This window comes from Alosa alosa, chromosome 10, assembly GCF_017589495.1.
Source record: "Alosa alosa isolate M-15738 ecotype Scorff River chromosome 10, AALO_Geno_1.1, whole genome shotgun sequence".
Taxonomy (NCBI): Eukaryota; Metazoa; Chordata; class Actinopteri; order Clupeiformes; family Clupeidae; genus Alosa; species Alosa alosa.
Genome location: NC_063198.1, coordinates 15,948,989 through 15,958,319, shown reverse-complemented (window position 1 = coordinate 15,958,319; position 9,331 = coordinate 15,948,989).

Below are 9,331 nucleotides of genomic sequence, written 5' to 3'. Positions count from 1 at the left end.
TCCTTTCTCAGGACTAAAACAAAGCCCAGATAAACTGCTTCAGAGAAAAAAGGAAAACCCTATTTGCATCAGGCTGGCTGCCTTATTTGGCTGCATGGGCATTAAGACAGTTTCTAAAGTCATACTCATCCCTCATATACAACATCCAGAGCCGTATAGAGAGAGTTTGGCCAACTCAGCCATGTTGGATACCAACGTCAGATGACTCTACAGTAACCCTATGTGCCGTATATGCTATGTTGAAATAAATTATTTAACGCTTATTTATCACTATTAACAAGGCATATAAATGTTATCAACGTTTCTCAATATGTAAAAGGCCATTACAGAAATACTGGTATCCAACATGGCGCCCATTCGATTTGGCCGAACTCTCTTTATATACTGCTCTGCCAACATCTGTGTTATACTGCCATCTTGTGGTTACACTGACGTATAGCTGTCTCACAGGATTTACCTCATTATTTGTCCATACTAAAATACATTTCAGAAACTGATTCTGAGAGGGTTAAGTACTGTGATCATTTATTATTGTGCCTATGATTATATGATTTATCATATAAATACAAAGGCACATGAGTCCTTACAAAATCTGCCATCTTAGTAACAAGTATGGTATACAATGTCAGTGTCACTAGACTTACATCGATCAGCCATAACATTATGACCACTGACAGGTGAAGTGAATAATACTGATTATCTCCTTATCATGGCACCTGTCAGTGGGTGGGGTATATTACGCAGCAAGTGAACATTTTGTCCTCAAAGTTGAGCAAGGACTGGAGGAACTTTGACATGGGCGAAATTGTAATGGCTAGAGTCAGAACATCTCCAAAACCGCCGTTCTTGTGGGGTGTTCCCGGTCTGCAGAAGTCAGTACCTATCAAATGTGCACCACAGTTTGCTGTGTGTGGTGCTGTGCAGCCGCAGCCCAGTCAGGGTGCCCACGCTGACCCCTGTCCACTGCCGAAAGTGCCACTGGGCAATGAGCATTAGAACTGGACGATTGGATATAGAGTTTTTGAATGGCTGCCCTCTGCCAGGCGTCCGTGCTGTCCTCTGGCTAGGACAAACAGTAGAAAGGCTACCTTTACTTTTGAGGCTATTCGCCTTTTGAACTTGAAAATGCTCCCAGCCCCCTCCTCCTCCCTCCTGGGACTAATCCTTTACATCCCTGTCTGTCCTGTTCTTTTTTTTTGTCCTATCTTTTTGTTGTGTTATGTCTTATATGTCACTATGCCTGCATGGCGAAATATCCCCTCGGGGATAAATTAAGTTTTTTTAATTGAATTGAATTAAATTGAATTCTGGCTGATCTGTGTATTTTTCAGCTTTGGATTTAAGGAGGGTTGTGAAAATAAGACGATCATAATTATTCAACCTTTTTATAACATGTTTGTATTCACAAATAGAGCTAGGATATTTGTTGTGTGTTTGTTTGTTTGTTAACATGCTCATTTGAATAAGCCATGTTAATGTACCAGAGTTAGCATACAAGCTAGTTTCCAACTGCAGCCCCAGTATGCAATACAAAGCATTGTCACAACCCTTATGAACAGTTGCCTACGCTACAGGCAACATGCAGGCATCTAGAAGCAAAAGCAAAATATATTACTTAAATCACCTCCTCAATGCCAGTAAAGAAACTCTTGATGAACTCTGCAGATTATGGACTCAACTGCCCTTGGCTCATCAAAGGAGATATAACTGTGTACTTGAATGTTTCAGACTCTCAGGAAGCTTCCTTGAAGGTCTGAAGGCTAATAGGTCCAGGGTCTCAGACTCTGACAGGTGAGCCATCAGTAGCACCCCACTTGTTTCTGAGTAGGCTAGCTCTCAGGTTCAAGGAAAGATTCAAGGAAAATGTTCATGAATCTAATAACACAGTCACTTGGGAAACCTGTTAAAATTCCTATATCAAATCAGATTCACAGTCTGTAGACAGAAGGTGAGTTGAAAGGAAGCTTAAAAAACATACAAAGTTATTTGCCTGTTTTGGGTCTCTATCAGCTATGTGAATACATGTACAAAGCATCTTACCATGATCATTTTGTCAAAGTAGCTCTCGGAGGAAAAAAGGTTGGAGACCCCTGCTTTATGTAGTCGATACATGTGGAACCAAAAAAAGAGATGAACTTACTCACCATGCATGTTGCCATGGAAACTTTTCTCACACTCCAGTGCACACTGAATACAAAACGCTGGAAGAATGAGAACCTAAAATCAGCTTATTTCAACTAAAACTAGAGTTTTTGTTGCCATGCAGATGTGAAACACACTCTAATGCTGTTTTTACAGTAAGGTGGATGATGGAATCCTCTCTAATGCTGTAAGATCAATGTTGCATGATGGTGAGGTGCAAAATATCATATTCTGGATAACATATCTTTACTAGCCTGTGTCTACCACTTGGGGTAAAAAATCGACCACAAACTAAGTCATAATTCTGAGATACTGAATTTGAAATTTGTATATACTAAGTAATAATTTTCTTTCAGAATGCCCTTTCTTGCACTTACCAGGTGCAGTCAGTGATTGTGAAATGATGTCATGTTTGTTTATGTTAATGTTTATATCAAAATTTCTTAGTGGACGCTTTTGTCCAAAACAACGTACATTCTATTTTAATCAAGGACCAAACAAAACACACCAGAGAGGTAGCTCATCTCTCCCTTCAGTATTCACAGTTTGGGACACAGGCTGCCCCTGATTTGTTTGTTTACAGGTTTCGGAGCCTGGGGTGTATTTCAGTAGGTGGTTAAGTGGGTACCTCTGGGTAACTTAACCCAGAGGAAGTGGTAAACCTCCCAATAGAAGAGCCCTTTGTTTAGTTTGGAGATTGAAGCGCCCGGGCTATTCTATCATCAGGTTTACTGGGTTACTTTACACAGGTTTGCCACTAAACCATCAACTTGGAATCATGTTTTTTATATATTTTTTACAGTGTCACGTGATGGGCAGCTAGCGGAATAATGAGACGTTCGCTGAATGTGACAAAAATGTTATGGGTTTGAAATTGTGTATTGTGGTGTTTTTCTATTTAAAGGATGCATTTATGGTTTTTATAAGCTTTATTACTGCAGTTATTATGAGTGTGTCAAGGCTACTACATATCTTGAACAGACCAGACCAACAGTCAAGGAATGGGTTGCAGGAGGATACAGTAGACACTAGGCCTCTCATTAGATGGTCAAGAGAGAGGGGATGATGTCAGCTGGTGAGGATAAGAGCAAGGCCAAGTAACAGGTGGGTATTGACTGCTATGAAGTAAAAGATAAGAAAGCCCTGCTTAAGCCCAACTGGCTAGAACCAGAAAGACCCAGAACTAGACAGCTTTGCATATGTGTTCATGCATGATGGGAAGACGGTTTTCACCAATATTAGTAACCCTGTCAGATGCTGATTGGCCAAAAGGTGTCTTTCGAGAATGGCGCGAGAGGGCACTTCTCGAAGGCCAAGGGGTATAAAAGATAGGCCGCAGCCATCTTTAAGTCAGATTTCATCAGGGGCCCCAGCTGATGACATCTCCTCCCCATTGCTTTGATGGATGGTCTGGTTGGGCTGTGCTATCACTGCAATACCGTGAATAAAGATCAACAGTCTTCAGAGATCTCCTGTCTGTATTGTCTCCTTCGGACGTCTTGTTCCAGAGTGCTAAGTAGTAAATAGTTAAGTGATTGATTGTTAATTGAATTCAAGAGTGGACAGTTTTTCCACGACATGATCGCTGACTGCACTTTTGAAAGAGTGATTGACTTTGACTATGCTAAATGCTATTCATTTGTAAATGCATATTCCGTTCTTACTCAAAACTTCACCAACTGACATAGTTTTGGTCCCAAACAAAAATGTACACTCCTTATCTTCCAAAATAGACCCCTTTGTTGTTTTTAGACTGGAATTTTGACTTTTTATCTTAAATGTTTGAATTCTGACTTACGTTACCGAGTTTGGTCACGTATTTTGCCACCAGTGCATGCACACTGTGGCCAGAGCGAGTCAGACGCACAAAGTGGGCAGAGTCAAGCCTAGGTTAATTACTAAAAGATTAGGTTAAAGCCGACCAATAGCAGTGTTGACCTTTAAATGTCAATATTACAGTAGCATTTACAATCTCAATATTGTTGCACATCTGATCTGAATACTTTTTCAAAGAATAATGTCACATTTTTTCAGCTCTTCCAAGCAATTCAATTCTTGAAAACATGGTTGTAGCTTTTCAGCTTTTGGTTTTAACGACATTCCATTTGTTAATCCATAGCAATACGATTTTGGGCAAAAAATGTCAGACAGTCTTACGGATTATGGTCATAACATTTAAACCTGTTGCTTCTACAATCTTTATCTTTTTAACCCTTGTGTTACCGTCAAATCTTACCGACATGCTTTATCCTTGATGTCAATTTGACCCCAGCTAAATAAACCCTCAGAAAATGATTATAATTCATATTGTTTTTTTGTGACCGGTACTTAACAACACACGCACCCCTTTATAAACCTTGGAACCATGGCTGGCAAAATTGCCCATCCAGTGTCAGCAGCCCAAAGGCTCGCTGTTGCTTCCCCTTTTGACTTATACAGTCCTGCCAAAATTACTTATATGTAATATGTACGTGTGTATGTAATAATTATAATAACAATATGTTCTCATACTATTGCAATAATAATATCCATTATGTGTCAAATATTCATGTATCTTATGTTTCATACAGCTGGGGTCAAACTGACCCCAAGGAACATCAATGTACAAAATATTTGTACAGGACATTAAAAACATATTATTGTAAAAATATCATGCTAACTCTGTTGTACCCTTTAATTGAGGACAAGTCATGAAACATGAAGCAAAAAAAAAAAAACCTGAACCATATATTTTATGATGTCAAATTGACCCCAAGGATAACAGGAGGGTTAACTTAATTTCCTGTTATTCTATTGTTCTTAAAGTATATTATTTTTCTTGTTTGTTAAGCAATTATATTATGTTTACATTAGAGTCTATTCATAGTCTTATTTTAATATTTAATCAAAGTTCTGTTCAAATCCCTGCACTGTTCACTTTTGCACTACCACCATTGCACACACTCTAGCACCTTATCATGGTCAATGCATCACAGGGTCAGTCCATATGAGACCTTTGTAACCGCTTCACATGTCCTTTACTTTTTACATTTCTATGAGTGATTATGTGAGATATATATGTGTATGTGTGTTGTGTTTTGGTTGTATAAGCTACTGGATGCCTAAAACGCTGGTTGCATGTGATTGGTTTATTTCAATTCACTTCAAAAGAGAGAGGTCTTGCCCATTTCAGAGTCCACGCTTTGACATAGGCTACCCATTATCGCTACTGCTTCGCCACGAAACTTCACATAGTATCTCAAAATTCCAGATTTTACTCCATTTGTGGCTGTTCTTTCCCCAAGTGGTGGAAACGGACTTCCATACTCACAACTTTTTTTTAAACCAGCCTCTAGTATCAATGTTTTTGTTACAGAATTGTGTGAGTCTGTTATTGTAAGATTCAGATTCAGATTCAGATTTTATTTGTCACATACAATGCAGTGAAATGTTACAGTCGGCTCCATGCCAAGCAAAAACACACAAACTGACACAAAACAACCTACCAAAAACAGTAACAGACAAGAAACAATACATTCAAGATGTCAGGGGGTTATTTCAGATAGGGAAGAAGTGGTATTCTCTACAGGGGAACAGTGGTATACACAATAAAAAGTGCTTAAACAGTGCCATTTAGGTACCGGGCGGCTTGGGGGAAGAAACTCTTCCTGAGTCTCTCAGTCCTTACAAGTGTACAATATCTGCTTCCTAAGCTAAGCAGAGACCATAGTCTGGGTGGCTGGGGTCTTTAAGAATTTTGGTGGTCTTGTCCTTACACCTTACGCTTGGTATAGATGTCCCCTAGGTTAGGGAGTTGCCCCCCTATGGTACGTTCAGCTAAACGCACCACTCTCTACAGAGCCTTACGGTCCTGCATGGTGGTGTTTCCATACCAAGCAGTGATGCACCCAGTCAGGATGCTCTCAATGGTGCTGGAGAAGAAGCTCTGCAGGACTGTTTTGGATGCTTTGAATTTCTTCAGCCTCCTTAGATGGTACAGTCTCTGCCTGGCCTTCCTTACCACGGTGTCCAGATGGGTAGACCATGTCAGATCTTCGGTGATCTGGACACCGAGGTATTTGAATGTATCCACCCTCTCTACAGGGGTCCCGTCGATGGCTAAGGGAGTGTAGTCCCGCGCCTGCTTCCTCCCAAAGTCCACCAGCATCTCTTTAGTCTTGCTGACGTTGAGGTGGAGATTGTTCCTCTGATACCACTGGGTCAGGCACCTCACTTCTTCCAGGTAGGCCGTCTCATCGTTGTTGTGGATTAGGCCTACCACTACGGTGTCGTCAGCAAACTTAATGATGGTATTGGAGTCTGCGGTGGCTACACAATCGTGTGTATACAGGGAGTACAGCAGAGGGGACAGAACACAACCCTGGGGGGCCCTTGTGCTGAGGGTGAGGGAGGATGAGATGTGCTTGCCCGCTTTCACCACCTGAGGTCTCTCTGTCAAAAAGTGCAGGATCCACCTGCAAAGGGCGCCATTCAGCCCCAGGCTCCTGAGCTTTGAGATGAGGGTGGAGGGAAGGATAGTATTAAATGCTGAACTATAGTCAACAAATAATAGTCTCACATAGTTCAACACTTTCCCCTTGCTCTTGTCCAGGTGTGACAGGACAATGTGTATGTGAGCAATGGCATCCTCAGTGGATCTATTGGGCCGGTATGCAAATTGTAGAGGGTCCAGGGTGTTGGGCAGTGAGGAGCAGATGTGGGCTTTGACCAGCTTCTCAAAACACTTCATTACCACAGAGGTGAGTGCAACTGGGCGATAGTCGTTATGACAGGCTGGTCTAGGCTTCTTGGGTATGGGGATGATGGTAGACCTTTTAAAGCATGTGGGGATGATGGACTGTGCCAGGGACAGGTTGAATATAGCGGTGAACACTGGTGCCAATTAGTTGGCACAGACCTAGAGGGTCATTCCACATCAATTCAACCAGGGCCCACGCACTTAGGTCTCAAAAAATTCTGAAAAAATTACCAGGTGTACCTATGTTACCCAGGATACAAAATTACTCTTATGTAAGATCAATACTTTCCAAGATACAGCCAGTTTTACAGGGGGAGGGGGGTGTCGATTTTGTTTGGCTCTTTTTTTTTTGTCAAAGTTCACAAGCCCACAGCACAAGAACTAAACCATGTAGGAGGCTCAAATTTTGCATACTGGTACATAAATAGGAATAGTATGTAGCAAAATCGTCACGTTTGGTCTGGATAATCCTGCATGGTCATAGCTGTCCCTCAAAGTTGATACAAATTTTATTGGAGTTTTTGGCTGGGCTCTGTTTAAGCCTTCAGAAGACATATTTGTACTCAACATAGGCTCTTGATTTATTTTCCTTACTGAGATAAGTAGAAACACTCTCACAAAAAACAATGAACAGAAAATAAATTCCTTCAGGGTCTGAACAGCAGACCTTAGAAGTCTAAAAAATCATTTTGGTTCTCATTTTCAGAGCACCTAAACACCTTGTGGGAATATACAAAGATTGTTTTAATATTTTTTTCTTTATTCTCAATGATCTTTTCTTTTTAAAAACACCAATTTGACTTGTCTTATACAATCTTTCTTTTTCACTTTCCACCCTGAACATGGGCAAAATGCACCATTGACATCAATATGTTTTGTATAGAGCTACCACAGGTTACTCTATACAACCACAGGTGGCAGTGTGGTGACTCTATATAAAACATATTGATGTCAATGAGGCATTTTGCCCATGTTCAGGGTGGAAAATAAAAAAGAAGAGATTTGAATAAGACAAGTCAAATTGGTGTTTTCAAAAAGGGATTTATTTTCTGTTCATTGTTTTTTGTGAGAGTGTTTCTACTTATCTCAGTAAGGAAAATAAATCAAGAGCCTATGTTAAGTACAAATATGTCTTCTGAAGGCTTAAACAGAGCCCAGCCAAAAACTCCAATAAAATTTGTATCAACTTTGAGGGACAGCTATGACCATGCAGGATTATCCAGACCAAACGTGACGATTTTGCTACATACTATTCCTATTTATGTACCACCATGCAAAATCTGAGCCTGCTACATGGTTTAGTTCTTGCGCTGTGGGCTTGTGAACTTTGACAAAAAGTAACTTGACTGTAAAACTGGCTGTATCATGGAAAGTATTGATCTTACATAAGAGTAATTTTACAGTGTGTCTCCTGGGTAACATAGGTACACCTGGTAATTTTTTCAGAATTGTTTGAGACCTAAGTGCGTGGGCCCTGGTTGAACTGACATGGAATGACCCTAGACCTAATTAACACCTCACAAAGATAAGAATATTTTTAAGACTCCAATATTGTCATACAGTAATGCCACCAAAACCGAGGTGTTTCAATGCTCCAAGTACTCAGTGCCTAAGAAAATTAAGTGGTATTTGCATCCTTTGAGATGAGAAATAATTCTCCCTCGTATCTGTTTCCAGTGATTTGCTTCCAGCATGTTGGAGACACAACTAGGATGCATTGATTACCCAGACTCAGATGTTAGACACAGCCAGCCCGTTTTAGACTAAAGTCTGGCTTCATCTCTCAGTTTTTTCACAGTGTTGTATAGTTTTAAACACAGTTTTTTTACAGTGTTGCATATTGTGACATCTTACTTCTGGTAATATTATAATTTCTTAGCCTGTTCTAACACAGCACGGACAACGTCCCTAATGTATCCCCAATGGCGCCCCTGCCTGCACCTGATGACTGAAAGCGGATGCTCCCTTACTCCGCTGACGGGACCTGAGACGAAACCAGAGCAACATGATGAGGCATCACCAGCTGATCTGTTTCCACTGATTCCCCTGATAAGAGTATGATGCCTTTCATTACATTACATTACATTACATTGCATTTAGCAGACACTTCTTGACCAAAGTGACTTACATATGTCAGCTATTACAAGGGATCACATTGTCCCCGGAGCAACTTGGGGTTAAGTGCCTTGCTCAAGGGCACAGCGGTGGAAGCCGGGAATTGAACCGACAACTTTCAGGCTACTGCACGCTAGCCCAGCTCCTTAACCACTACACTACCACCAAGTGTCAAGTAATCAAACAAGCATAGCTCAAATACACTGATGAAACCCTCTGAATGTCTCTCTGAATGAGCTATGTTATAGAAATAGGTCACTTCATGAAGTGAGGTGAAGTGAAGTTAGTAGGCTATGATTCATACTAAACTAAAGCCTATTGCATGTAGCCTATTCC